Below are 11939 nucleotides of genomic sequence, written 5' to 3'. Positions count from 1 at the left end.
CTAATCTCAGCCATGTATGATAAAGTAGCTGGTATTGAACTAACCCCTTCTGCCAAAAGCAACTATAAAAGCTGGTTGACATATACAAATCAACTGTTTGAAGGCATTGGTAAACAAACAGTACAAGCCGGACTTTCTCAGTCCCTGAAAGAAGGAAAGCACATATGGTGAGGTCTATATTCATGCTATGACTTTTTTCTGAGAGCATTTTTCAAATCATGACGAAGGGGAATATAGCTCAAACCAAGAGTGACAGTATTACTGGACTGAGGGGAGAGAGATCTGAGTTCAGAGCGGCCGATATGGCTTGGAATTGAGTCTCAAAATTTCAAATAATAAATAAATTGAGAGAAGGATACAAAAATCTTCATTCAAATTCCTCAAGTCATGTTACCAATGCTGGCACAAATAGTGACAGGTGGGCAAATGGAGTTAAATTGTTGAGCGTTCTTATATTTGACAGTAACTGGTGAAATTACTAATTTAAGACTGCAATAAGATATGGATGAATATATTATAATTATATGGAAAGTACTAAAAGAATTTTCTTAAATGTCTAACTAAAAAACTGATAGAGAGAATGTGGAAGAATAAATGACACTGATTAATCCAAAATAATTCAAGAAAGGAAAAGTAAAATATCAAGGACAGATAGGACATATAGAAAACAAATAGCAAGTTGGTAGACTTAAATCCAACTATATTAGTAGTTATATGAGATATAAATGGACTAAAGGCTTCAATTAAAAGACAGAGACTGTCATACTAAATTACAAAAAAAAAAAAAAAAAAAAAAAGAACGAACAATTACCAGCCTGGGCAGCATAGCAAAACTTCGTCTCTACAAAAAAATATATTAAAATTAGCTGGACATAGTGGCATGCACCTGTAGTCCCAGCTTCTTGGTGGGGCTGAGATGGGAGAATCATTTGCACCCAGGAGGTCAAGGCTGCAGTGAGCTGTGTTCATGCCACTGTACTCCAATCTGGGTGACAAAGTGAGACCCTGTCTCAGAAAAAAAAAAAAAAAAAAAAAATCCACTATATGCTGTTTACAAGAGACATGCTTTAAATACAAGGGCACAGAAATTTTGAAAGTAAAAACATATACCATGGAATAGTATGGAAAATATATATACCATGCAGAAACTAAACAGGAGGAAGCTAGTATAATTTTATTAATACCAAGTAAAGCAGACTTTAAGGTAAGTGTATTAGTCCAATCTCAGCCTGCTATAAAGAACTGCCCAAGACTGGGTAAGCATAAAGGAAAGAGGTTTAATTGACTCAGTTCTGCATGGCTGGGGAGGCCTCAGGAAACTTACAATCGTGGCAGAAGGGAAAGTAAACATGTCCTTTTTCACGTGGTGGCTGGAGAGAGAAGCAGGGAAAATCCCCTTATAAAACTATCAGATCTCATAAGAACTCACTTGTTATCATGAGTACAGCATGGGAGAACCGCCCCCATGATCTAATCACCTCCCACAAGTTCCCTCCCCCAACACATGGGGACTATAATTCAGATTACATTTCAAGATGAGATTTTGGGTGGGTGCACAGCCAAATCACATCAATAAGTGTTACTGGAAATAGTCAAAATGATAAATAGGAAAATAAAACATTCCTAAATTTATATCACCTAATACAGTATATAAAGACAAGAGCGACAAATCCACAGTCATACTTGGAAATGTTACAATCACTGACAGAACAAGCAGACAGAAAATTCAAAAAATCAGTAAGACTATAGAAAATTTGAACAATATAATCAACCATCTTAACCTAATTGACATATAGACAACACTATAGCCAACAACTACAAAGTGCACATTTTTTCCAAGTGCACTTAGACATTTACCAAAATAAACCAAAGCAAATCTAAACAAATTGCAAAGAATTGAGTATGTTTTCATAGAGTATGTTCTCTGACCAGAGTGAGATTAGACTAAAGGATGAAGACATAAAGATACTAGAAAAATTCCTAAATGTTTGGAAATTAGCAATATACTTCTAAATAATCTATTAAAAAGGGGGGGGAAATGCAATGGAAGTCACAAAAACAGTACAGGTTCTTACAAATCACTTTTATAAGTTGATACGCTTTTGAATTATCCATTTCATAAAACAGATTTTGGAAAGCTTCAGAGGAAGCTTATGGTCTTACTCCATTTCTCTAGCCTTTTTTTTTTCCAATTATAATTCCAGCAATTACTAGACTTATGTTTTTAAAGAACTGTGAAGGGTCTGTCTGAGATTTTTTTCTACTTGGTACCTAAGAAGTTAGCCTATCACAATTTTAAGGATGCTAGAAGAAGGTTCAAGACTCCTGGGTCAGAGCTAAGAAATTTATTTCTTACAACACAGCAAGCAGCATGAGCTTCAAGTTTTTCATTGGTTTCCATGTCTTCCAAATCTCATGGAAGTGATATGGTGCATCTCAGATGGATGCAGCTCACTAGGGTGACCACCTCCCCTGTTTACCTAAGACCAAGGGGTTTCCTAATATTCAACATTTACTGTACTGTAAGCAGGAAAGTCTCAGGCAAACTCTGACAAGTTGGTCAACCTGTACACACAAGACTTATATAAAAGCTGAGATTCCCTGAGCTTAGGAGATAGCAAACTTTTAAAGGGACTGCCAGTAACTTGCCCATCCTTTGCACTGGAAAGAGACATTATCTCTATTATCGTAAATAGCAAGCAAATCTGTCCTTTGCCTTGGAGGGAGACGTTATCTTTATCTTCCAAAACTGTTTCCATGCAAACACACTTGAAAAGACATTTCAGAATAAAAGCTGTCAATGTATCTGCTCTGAAGATGTACAGAAATGCAAAAGATCTGTGGAAAATTGTTTCCCAACAATATTTTTATAAAATTACAGTACAATTATAGCACACTCATCTCTGTACTAATCTGTATCCTGACTTAGAAGATGAAAATCCTATACTCTTCTAAATTGTCACCAAGTTTCCTTTCTCAATAATCCAATACAAAATGTTTGCTCATTATTTTTAATAGGAAGTTTGTGAAAGGCACCTAAGTATGCTGAAAGAGGTCATCTATCTCTCAAGAATAAGTTGCTATTTGTCTCAGCAGCAAAGATTTAACAAAGAAAAAGATATTTTGTACTGTCACAATCATCCAAGGACATACTTACTAAATCCTTCCCTTGGCATCTAGCAAAAGAGGTCACGGTCTGTGAATAAGGCAAGGGAATTTAGGAGTAGGAGGAGTAAAACAGAAAACAAAACCAAAATAAACAAAAAAACCCCATGTTCCTTTTGGTAAATGAAGCATATACTAGGAGATCAAACTAATCTGGACTTTATGGAAATGTGTGCAGTCAATTTCTTTGGAATTCATCAGCCTGTAGGTCCTAGTCACTCATATTGACTGTAATAATACAAATTTCAGGGTTCTTTTTCCCCATCCAGGAGAATTTCTAGGAATTCCTAGGGGAGGTTTCACAAGCACTCAGCAAGTCTGTTCTTACCATTCGCCATCTTTTACCACTGGTCAAACACTGCATACCGTGACGTCTCTGGGATGATGAGGCCTTCCACCACAGCTAAGGCCTGGGTCCCACAAAATACCAAGCCTCATCACATCGTGTTACTGCATTAACTTTCTGTTGCTGCGTAGAAAACTACCACAAACATAGTGACTTAAAGTAACACAAATTATCTCACACTTCTGTAGCTCAGAATTCTGGCATAGCTCAACTGAGTTCTCTGCTTAGGGTCTCTCAAGGCTGAAATGAGATATTCACTTGGCTGGACTTTTTAATATGGAGTCCCTAGGAAGGAAATCTGCTTCCCAACTCATTCAAGTTGTTGGCCAAATATGGACATAGGTCTATGTTTCTCTGCTGGCTATAGGCAGGAGCCACTCTCAGCTCTCTAAGATCACCTGCATTCTGTGGCACCACCTGCTCTCCCCAGTCTTCAAGCCAGCAACAGCGCATCAACTCCCAGTCACGTTTTGAATCTCTGAATTCCTCTTCTGATCCTACAGAAAACGGTCTGCCTTAAAAGGAGTCATCTGATTAGATTAGGCCCACCTGGATTGTCACCATACTTTAAGGTCAATTAATTCACTTGGGACTTTAATTACATCTGCAAAATCCCTTCAAAGAAGTACTTGGATTTGTATTTGAATGAATAAGCAGAGGTCAGAAATCTTGGGCACGGGTGTGTCTTTAGAATCCTGCCTCCCAGTTCCTATGTGAAGAGCCTCTTTCACCTCTGCTTCCCACTGTTTTAGAGAGGTCCGGTAAAGCATTGTTTGTGCACTTATATGTAAGAATTTTTCGAAGATCAGATCTTTGGAGATTTACATATAGACCCATTGCTCTCCACAGTATTTCGACCAAAACATAATGGGGTCTTTGCTACAAGTCAAATGAAAGTGCAAAGGTTGATGCTACATACAGAATTGCACAACCACAAACATAACTAAGGCTTTATCACAGATTAGGACAAATACTTTCTCGGAAATATCAGTCCTTCAGGAAAATTCTTCTGGGGAGTACTTACCAGTACACCAGGCATGCCCAGACCTGTCTGAATTCCAGTTAAGTCTACAGCCTGTTCTCTTACTCCATTTACATACTATTGATAAGGAATCTCCCAGCTTCCTGTCTCAGAACATTGAGCACTCTGAGCTGCTTCTCTCCGAGGAACACAGAGAGCATGTTTCTTGCTCAGCAGCTAAATGTCTGACTTGTCATTTGAGACAAATGGGGATTTATGCTTCCCTCGTTTATGTGCTTCCTCAAAGGACAAGCCTCAGAGTTTTTGTGCTTGGAAAGAGCAAGGGTAAAGTACCAATTAACCAAACACATTGCCAGAAAGGACAGGTAGAGAACTATTCCGTGTCATTTCTGTAAGAAGGTCTGCGGGACCAGAGTTAAGTAAAAACATTAGGCCTTGTTTTCTAAATATAGCATGGAGAATAGCAGAATCAAAACAGGAATGGCATTTGCATTATGGGAAGGAATGATTTAGTCCCTTCCTTTTACTTTTTTCATCCAGTTTGCTTTAAACACACAGCTCAGTTGTGAACTGACTGAACTGTGAAGAAGGCAGACAGAAATGTAAGTAGGAAAAAAGGCCACCAACCAATCTTTAGTATTTTTCGACTTTGATTGGTCACTGGTGTCGAATAAAATCACCCTTGCCGGAAAGTAACTTCAAAAAGCAGGACATAGCACTAGTAGGCTCCATAATATGTGTCATATATTTTTTTCAAAGTCTAAGATCCACATAATGCTGTTCATTGTTTGGCAAAAACAAAAAAGTTAGATTTTGTGTCTTGACTTCTGAAAAAATGTGGAAAACAGCCAAATAGATTGGTCAGTGTATTGCACGTTTTTAGGGAGTTCTTCTATTAAGCCACCCATTCAATAGACAGTTAATAAAATCAGCCAACAAAGGCAATGAAGAATTTGATTTCAGAATTTTATTTCCCTTTTATGAGTCTCAAGATAATTTATGTAGAAGAGAATGATGGGCATGAGGAGAGATACCTTCCAGGTTTATATTCTATTTCCCCTCAAAACTAAGGACTCTGAGCAACAACCAGGTTATATGTTTATGCTTAACCAAGGAAAAATGATAGAATCTCCTATAAGAGATACAATAATCCTATAATAATTGTCTATTTCTAACTGTAGTTTCAAATCAGAACAAAAATGAAAAATAAAGTAAGTGGATACATGGGGAAAAGGAGAGGCTATTTCCTGTCTATGAAGAATTAAGGTAATGAATTTTTACAAGAAGAAAGTTGACATTGAATCTGAATTATTGGAAGACAAGTCTATATAAATCATTTCCATATTTGTACTTAGCCAGCCATGGCTTCCAAAAAATATGTGCAAGTATTAAAATTCAGGTAAAATGAGAAGTAATAACCCAAATCACTTAAATCTTAGCTTCTGTTAACCATGGATAAAGATGTAAATCGTGCTTAATTGCTGAAAACTACAAAAAGAGCTTTGAGATGTAATGGTAACTGTTGGGACTACACGTCACATAGATTTATGTTTGGTGCCTAATTCTGCCCTTTGTGTGACTGTGTGGCTATAGGCATTCTTCTTAACTTCTCTGAGCCTCAGTTTCCTTGCCTCTAAGGTATAAAGAAAACCTTTCTTGTTTTTCTACTGCGTATGTCTTCCATGGCCCCTTTCTTCATTCCTCCTATTCTGAGATAATGTGGCAGAGATTGACTACATATTCCTCAAACCTGTTTCTTATTTCTGGACCAGCAGCTGAATGATAGTGTCCAATAGCCATGCATCCAGGTGGTCCATATGACCGGCCTCTCTGACAGAACAGAAGCAGAAGTTATGTGTCTCATCCAGTCTGGGGCAGTTTCTTTTCCCCTCACAGGGTAATCTTGGAGGCCACATTTTGCAGATGGCAGAAATACTACACAGAAAGCCTAGATCCTTGCGTCACTATTTGGAAGAGAGCTGCTTGACCAGGAAATGTGTAACTGACTCTGCCTATGTGGAAAATAAATTTACACTATTATAAGCCGCTGAGATTTGGGGGTTGTTTGTTACCGCAGTATTATTTACCCTGCCACTGAAATTGGTACTTCGAAGTGGAGCACTGCTATAATAAAAACGTGAAATATGTGTCACCAGCTTGGCACCTGGGCAATGAAGAGCAAGAACACAGCGATAATAGGCAGAATGCCTGGAGAGTCATACCATACAGTGACATAATATCTGTTAAAATTGTCATCTGCCATAAAATGGAAGGCGTACTACATACCTACTTAGCAAGTAGGTTTACGGGGAGAGGCTGGGAAACGGAGAACGAACAGTGTGCGTTGGTTGTTGCTGACTCCTGACAGGAAAGTATTACAAGAAAAAAGCGCAGGAAAGGACTGGCCAGTTTGGGGAAAGATGTTAAAGGGAATGAAGAGTACAGAAAGTCAAGGGCTTGCTGGGTGGAAAAGTCAACTATTTCTTAACTTGAAATCATAGAAGATGATATTTAAAAACAGAGACGAAGCCTAGAGGGAAGCCTAGTACCCTCTTGGATAGAATGACTCAGTCTTTCAGCAAAAACATATTAAGACTGTGGTGTTCCCACTGGAGCCTGGCAGCTTCAGGGTTGCCATCATTAAGTTGAGTATGTGAGACAGGGATCTGAAGAAGCAAAGTAAAGCACCCTTGAGAACTATATCTAGGAAGGTACTCTGGGTTTGGTAAATACATGAAAATGAGTCAGCAGAAAGCTACTAAATTTCTTTGTTGCCCAGTACCAGAAGTCTGAAATTAAAATGTCAGACTTTTAAGACTTACAAAAAGCTTGAGTCGGGCCGGGCGCGGTGGCTCAAGCCTGTAATCCCAGCACTTTGGGAGGCCGAGGCAGGCGGATCACGAGGTCAGGAGATTGAAACCATCCTGGCTAACACGGTGAAACCCCGTCTCTACTAAAAAAATACAAAAAAAAAAAACTAGCCGGGCGAGGTGGCGGGCGCCTGTAGTCCCAGCTACTCGCGAGGCTGAGGCAGGAGAATGGCGTAAACCCAGGAGGCGGAGCTTGCAGTGAGTTGAGATGCGGCCACTGCACTCCAGCCTGGGCAACAGAGCCAGACTCCATCTCAAAAAAAAAAAAAAAAAAGCTTGAGTCTTTACCTTTCATGAACAAATAAAGTTAGGAAAGCTGTATAACTCCCAAAGAGGGCTTACTCTTAATACCCAGTTCAGAGAAAGCCATGGAAAATAATAAACTTGGAAGAAATTGCTAGAGAGCAAAGCCAGGGGCCACAGAAAGCAACAGACTTAAAAAAAAAAAAAAAATCCTCAAGGACAGTAGCAATTGGCACTAATCAAAGGATTTCTCCTACCCCAGAGTAGGAAATCCTCACAATGTTGACTAAGTGGAACTTCAGAATTGCCATAGCCTGATGATTTTCCTGTGTCTTTCATTCTGCTGATTTTTTAATGAGAATATTTACAGGCTGTCTTGCGCCTGTTTTACTAACTGTGTGTTGGGGATGGAGGGGAGCAAACGGATCACTGTCTTTTAGATCATGGGCTACGCAACCATAAGGAGCCACATCTAGGACTAAAGGAGATAATTTCACATCACTTGAACATCTTGGACTTAGAGCTAGAAGCAGGGACTGACTGGATGAGATCTTGTGTTTTCCAGTTAAGAAAGGGGCTTATATATTCTATGTGTGAGAGGAAGCATGAAATTGGTATTTGATGACCAAAAGGACAAACTATGACAGAAGCTTATAAGATACTCATCAAATGTTTGTTTTTTTTTTCCTGGGGATACTGGTAAGCTACATTTCCAGCCTTCTTGTGTGTAAGATGGGAACATATGTCAAGTTCACACCAATGTAATGTGAGCAAAAGCAAAGTGTCCCTTTCTGCCTGAGGCAGTTGAGAGAAGAAGTGTCTTCTTCACACTATCCATCACTCTGAAGTGACAATAAAGGCCCTTGGTGAGGATATCAGAGCTATCTATGAAGGAGAGAAGGCCTGAGTCTCTGAGACAGCACTTGGAGGAGAGCCATCCAGGAAGACTGCCCAAAATCTGCATTAGACTCATGTGAATGAAATAACTTGTATTCTGTTAAGCCACAGAAATTAGCAAATTGTCCGTTACTCTGTTAGTAGCTTCTCTAAAGAACATCTCTGTGTCTCAAATAATCTGGCCCTCCTTTCCCATTAGAGTTGATGGCCTCAGTATGGTTACCTGACCAAATTCTCTTACCTAGGAATTTGGAGGTGTAACATGTACTAAATCAGTTTGCTAGGAAAAGTCAAGCTTTAAATTGATGTGGCACCTGGGGGCCCGAATGGTAAATTAGTGTCATAAGCAAGATTAAGTTGTAGAGAGAAACAGAAAATCCATGAAAAAATAGACAAAAAACAGAAACCAAAAACAAGGTAAGTTTGCACGGATAAGCAGGAGACAGATTAAATTAGCAGAGGAGAGCCATGAATATGCCGCACCTTGTGTCAGCCATGAACATGCGCTCCTTGAATCTCCCATTAAAAAAGAATTCAATCTCCCATTAAACAAGAATTTGCCAATCATTAGCATCTCCAAGATATGCCTCAGCCTTCAGCTGAGGTTGTGTTCTTCCTGAGCAACTTTAGCCAATTACTGGGCACACTGTGGGTGTGAGGGCCTGGCCTTTAATGCCTCATGTGAGACTCCTCAAATGGCAATCTTTGCTCACAATCTTTGCCCATTGTTGGATTGGCTGAGACTTTGTCACGTCTGCATCACGGTTTGAGGTTCCCCCTGCCCTATCTGAGTTCTTCATTCTTTCCTTTCATGTCAAAGCAATAGCATGATATGAAGGTTTTTCCTGCCAACTCTTGCTTCCTCTCCGTTTTATCTTTCATAGGCATTTCTCCTACATAAACTTCTTTTACTTTCAAGTCCATTTCAGTGTTGGCTCTTCCATGCCAGAGCCTAAAGTCATTTAAAGATTTTTAGAGGTTCTAGGTATGAAAAAGATTGTGGTGTCTCTAACTGTAATTGTAAATATAAATAATATTTAATCATAAAAATATATGAAGCATCAACAAAATTCTGATTTTTTTCATAATGACTCCCCCAGTGATTCTTTGTTTGTTTTGAGACAGGGTCTCACTCTGTCACCTAGGCTGGAGTGCAGTGGCACAATAGTCACAGCTCACTGCAGCCTCAACTTCCTCAGCTGAAGCAATCCTTCCGCCTCAGCGCCCCCAGGTAGCTGGGACTATAGGCACATGACATCATACCTGGCTAACTTTTTTTGTAATGTTTTGTAGAGATGAAGGCCTCCGTATGTTGCCCAGGATGATCTCAAACTCCTAGGCTCAAGTGATCCTTCTACCTTAGCCTCCCAAAGTGCTGGGATTACAGGCATGAGCCACCACACCCAGCCCCAATGTGTTTTTGCTTATTATTTTGAATTTGAAATTTCAAATTCCCCCAAAAAAACTACCTCTATTTTTAATACATACTTATTACACCTTTTGGGTAATTCAGAACTGCCTAAGCCTCACTTTGAGTTCAATCTTCACCCTAGTGAAGTTAAACTCTGAAATGGATTTGGGCTGGGAGAAGGGATTGAGCTTCCATTAGGTATTGCTGTGCAATAAATAATTAAACCCTAAACTTGGCAGCTTAGGACAAAACATATTTATTATCTCACAGTTTGTATGGATTAGGAATCTGTGTATGTCTAAGGAATGTGTGCATGTCTAGCTGGGTCCTCTGTCTCAGGGTCTCTCCTTGGCTGTGTTCACAAAGCTGGGGTCTCATCTGAAGGCTGGATGGGGAAGGATCCACTTCCAAGCTCACTTAGTTGTTGGCAGTCAACAGGCTTTTGAACTGAAGGTCTCAGTTCCTCACTGGCTATTGACGAGAGGCTACCATCAATTCCTAGCTAAAGGGACCTCTTCAACCTGGCACCTTGCTTCATTAAAGCATTATGTGGAGAAATCAACAGGGAGAGTCAACTAGCAAGATGGAAGTCACAGTCTTTTGTAACTTGATCAGGGAAATGGTATGCCCTCAATATTGTCAAGGAAGAGATCTCACAAGGCAATAAATATCAGGAGGTGAGTCTCATTGGGGCCATCTTAGAGGCTGCAAACTTTAAAAAAGCTTATTATATTGATTGGTTGAACATTTAAAATGCTAAAAGTTGAACAATTATTCTTGGTACACATTAATGCACTTTAATCAGTTTCTTTGCTTTTAACATCATGTATGGTATTTTTCTGAAGAATGTGTTTTTTACTGTAATATTTAAATCTTTTTAAATAAAATTACCTCCAATGTTATTAAAGTTACATTTTGTGAGAATAAAATTGAAATCATTACATTCTTCATTGGAAAAAAATGAAAAAGGAACAAATTTTAAACCAAATGAGACAGTGGCATAAACCAGGACCTCTCTGGGCAGACAGACCGAAAGCTATAGATAGATAGATAGATAGATAGATAGATAGATAGATAGATAGATAGATGCTATTGATTTCCCATGCAGATGTCAACCCTCGTAACTGGAGGATATCATATTTCTAATGGTGAAACACTAGCAGCAAAAAGTAAGGGACATCAATTGTGAGAAAACAAATCACAATTGCACATCATATGTCTGCTGACATTGGATCTGTGCTGTCTTCCAGTTGTGTCATCCTATTTTACTTCTTAAGAAATGAGGAAATTCCTATTTTTGGGCATTTTGCAGCCAACTCTACCTTGAGGAAAACAAAGCTGCTGAGTAAGATTCCACCCAAAAAAGGGGAAAAGCATATATCAGAGAAACACATTTATACCCCCACACAAAATAATAGCATGAGCTGTGTTTTAGAGGAGATAGGGCGCTAAACCAAATTCACTTCTGTTAAATCAAAGCTTCCCCGAGAGCAAGTACATGGCCACATTGGGGAACCAGATCCAAGTTAGAGAAAGAGGAAATTTGGTGATAATGACTGTTTCTTTTACCCTTCAGGGAAAAAAAATCCAAGTAGAAAGCAGCTCTTCTCCAGTTCAGGTTGAAGAGTCCTTTCCTCCTGTCACATGTTTAGTTGTCCCCTGAGGTTAGCGGTGCAAGCTCACACTTGCCGGAAGATCCACACCAACACAGCCTAAAATGGTTACTTAGTTTCATTAAATCAGGTCACAGTGAAAAGGATAAGCTTTCATTATCCACTGAAGTGATCTTTGAATCCAGTATTTCTATTTTCTCAATATGATCTCGTAGCAGGAATTATTTCTCTCAAGAACCACAAGAGGGAGTATTCTTACCTCTTTGTCACTGTCCATCTCTGATACTGGATAGATAGTACCCTTTTTGCTTTTTTTTTGTTTTAATGAATAGACATATTACTAAACAGCTTCATTTTTATTCATCTAAAATCTGAGTGATTATCTGTGTGTCTTTCCTATGCATTATATCCA

The sequence above is a fragment of the Piliocolobus tephrosceles genome, unplaced genomic scaffold (genome assembly GCF_002776525.5).
Source record: "Piliocolobus tephrosceles isolate RC106 unplaced genomic scaffold, ASM277652v3 unscaffolded_20, whole genome shotgun sequence".
NCBI classification, from domain to species: Eukaryota; Metazoa; Chordata; class Mammalia; order Primates; family Cercopithecidae; genus Piliocolobus; species Piliocolobus tephrosceles.
This window is presented reverse-complemented; position numbering follows the sequence as displayed.